This window comes from Arachis duranensis, chromosome 6 (genome assembly GCF_000817695.3).
Source record: "Arachis duranensis cultivar V14167 chromosome 6, aradu.V14167.gnm2.J7QH, whole genome shotgun sequence".
In the NCBI taxonomy this organism is placed as follows: Eukaryota; Viridiplantae; Streptophyta; class Magnoliopsida; order Fabales; family Fabaceae; genus Arachis; species Arachis duranensis.
Genome location: NC_029777.3, coordinates 25,515,524 through 25,518,789, shown reverse-complemented (window position 1 = coordinate 25,518,789; position 3,266 = coordinate 25,515,524).

The window sequence follows — 3,266 nt, the reverse complement described above, 5'->3', positions numbered from 1 at the left end:
CCTCTAATGGATGAAACCCTTGGTGTTCTTGTTCAAGGGCAAGAAGAGATGAAAAGGGATGTGCAAAATTTCATGGCCGCCTTGGATGCGGTAACAAATCAATTAGCATTCCAATGCTTGAACACTCAAGAAACTCCCATGGCTACATATGGAGAATTAAATGAAGAACATAGCATGAAGGAGAGATTGGAAATTCCGGTGGGAAATGAAGGAAGTTGCTTTGTATTGGAACAATTGGAGGAAGCTTTAATTGTTGAAGACAAGGAAGAAGTGGTAGAAGACTTAGGAGATGCGGAGCCTCCATGGGAACATAGAGTTGAAGAAAACCCCTCCAAGATGATTGAAATTGATGCTAGGGAGGAAAGTGCACACCTTCCAAGGCATATTCTATATGAAGACTTGGATAGGATAGAGCAAGAATTGAGTTCCCATGGCAATGAAGAGCAAGCATTAAGTCCTAGTGGTGGAGAATCCTTTGAACTTGAAGAACCTTCTCCCGGTGCATTTGAAAATGTTATGGAGGTAAACTTCTTTCACCCTCCCAATTATAGTTTGATTAAGGGAAAATGCTTAGATAGTATTGATGAACAAAGGATTGAATTAGAGAAATCTTGTGAAGAGGTGGAAGTCCTTAGAAATAGAAGGATGGGAGAGGAATACGCTTTGTCAAGATCGTTGAAAGCATCTCTTGCCTAGGTTGTCATCTACTCCTTCACTTGAGTGAGTAAAATTCATTTCTATTAGCTTTATTGTCCCGCTTGAGTATGGCTTGCTTGAAACGGATGGTCAACTTAGGATGCTTTGTGGGATGAAGCGTAAGCGAAAGATGTTTCTTGGTCGGCGTTGCATATCAAGGCTCATTATGGTTAATGCATCAAACATGAGATATAAAGGTTGGAGTAGTGCTCAAATAGATGGGTCTAGGAGGATTGTTGGGCATTTCATAGAGAATTCACCTTATTCACTACCCGGATGGACTAATAAGGATGATCAACTTCAAGACGGGTGTGAAAATAAAGTGTGGGACCCCGGATCACAAGAAGAGGATCAACTTTGGGAGCCCCAAGCTTGTGAAGAACTCCATCAACACTTGGCTCAATCCGCAAGAAATCTTGGGGCACAATGGAGAACCAAGCATTGGTGGGAGTTCCAAGATGAGTACAAGCACAAGCCACCTTGATGAGGAGCTCCCCATAAGTCCAACTTAAGGACAATAAACAAAAGTGCTAGGTGGGAGTCACCCCACCATGGTAAAATCTTTTCATTTTCTCTTTTGTACATATTGGTAGAACTAGTTTAATTTCATGTTTAGATTAGTTGGATGAGTTTAATTAGTATTTTAACATGTCAAATAAAGTTTTAGGGTGTTTTGGTAGTAGCTTGGAGGTTTGGAATGCTTGGATTGGTGCAAAAAACATAGCAAAAATTTTTGAAAAACAGAACACCATCCACGCGTTCGCGCACATGACGCGTACGCGCACCTGAGCATGTTTTGACCACCCACGCACACGCGCACTGTACGCGTACGCGTGGATGCCAAATTTCACCTCCAGCCAAAAAACCCGAGAGTTCGGCCTGCACTGTGCAAACATTGGGCCTGAAGCACAAGTCTATGCACGCGTGCGCGCACCTGGCGCGTACGCGCACATGATCTTATATTCGCAATGCGCGCGCGCGTCGATTGCACAATCTGCACCCCCGGTACTTTTACCCGAGAGTTGTGCCAGACTTGGGCCGACATTATGCCTCCGGCCTAACTCGATGCACGCGTGTGCGCACCTGGTGCGTACGCGTCCTTCAACCAATATGCACATCGACGCGTAAGCACACATGACGCGCACGCGTCGGTAAAAAAAAAAGAGTTTTTTTTCTCCCCTTCCATTTTCTTTTGCTTATCACATTCGCATACTTCTACTCTTCCCATTTTCATTTAGTTTTTGTAGCATGTTTTCGTTTTTTTTCTAAGTCATTTTAATAATGGTGTTGCATCTTCCTACTCAATTGTTGAGAATTCCTTACATTATTTTGGTGCTTCTTGATTTGTTTAATATTGTTGGGTGATGAAACTTTTAAATCAATGTTTCATCTTGTATGACTCTTATGTCTTTGTGCATTGATATGACCTCATATTGTCTTTCATGACCCACTTCTTCTTATGTGAACTTGATGCTCAATACACTCTTCATGCCTTAACTTTACTCTTGCATCGAGCTTAATGACATGCCTTAGCTTACATTGTTTTCTCACTCACATGCTTAGCTAACATGTAGTAGGGAATCATACTCTTATTTGGCATTAGCCCCGTCCTACGTTCTACTTTCTTTGATATCTTTGTTGTAGGCATAATTGTCGTTCTTCTTTCCTTCCCTTTTAGGTTGGCCACCAAGAGAGAAGAAAGGAAAAGCTTTTAAATGGGGCAACAAACAAGTCATCCGCACAACCTTTTGAAGGAGCTCATCAATTATTGCACTACCATTTGAGGAACTCATCAATTGTAGCAACCCATCCACCTTGCTCATCCTTCAATGCACCGAGGACGGTGCAAACTTTTAAGTGTGGGGAGGTCGTCCGACCGTTCGACGATTTTGGGTGACAAGTTTCTAATCCCAACACTTTTTCATTTCATTTTAAGATTTTAGGATTTTTACTTGCATTTTCTTAATTTTTGCATATGTATACACAATAAGCTTAGTCAAAATAATGAAATTTTTCAAGGATTTCTAAGAACACAAGCTTGTGAGTTTTGAGCCTAATGGTGTGGTTACACCTTATAACCACTTATTTTCCATTCTTGTGTGTATTATTCTCTTTTTATGAGTTTTTGAGCTAAGAACACAAGCTTGTGAGATTTGAGCCTAATGGTGTGGTTACATCTTATAACCACTTATTTTCCTTCTTGTGTGCATTATTCTCTTCTTATAATTGTAATCTTTGATTTGTTTGATTCTTTATGTCTATTATTTTGTGTATTCATGCATTTATATGATTGAGGCCATCATTTCATTAGCTCACTTACCCAAAAAGCCTTACCTTTTATCTTCCATTGTTAGCCAATTTTGAGCCTATGGAGCCTACGCTTGACCCACTTGTTCTTATTTTAGCACATTACAAGCCTTAAAGCGGAAAACAATAAATGTCCTTAATTTGGATCTTTGATTGGCTTAGGCTAGTGAGTGTGAGTGTCATTCAAGAGTGGGAAAACTTTGGGACATTGGTTGGGATAAAAGGGTGTTTGTGTTTTGTATTTTTATATTGGGGAATTGGGT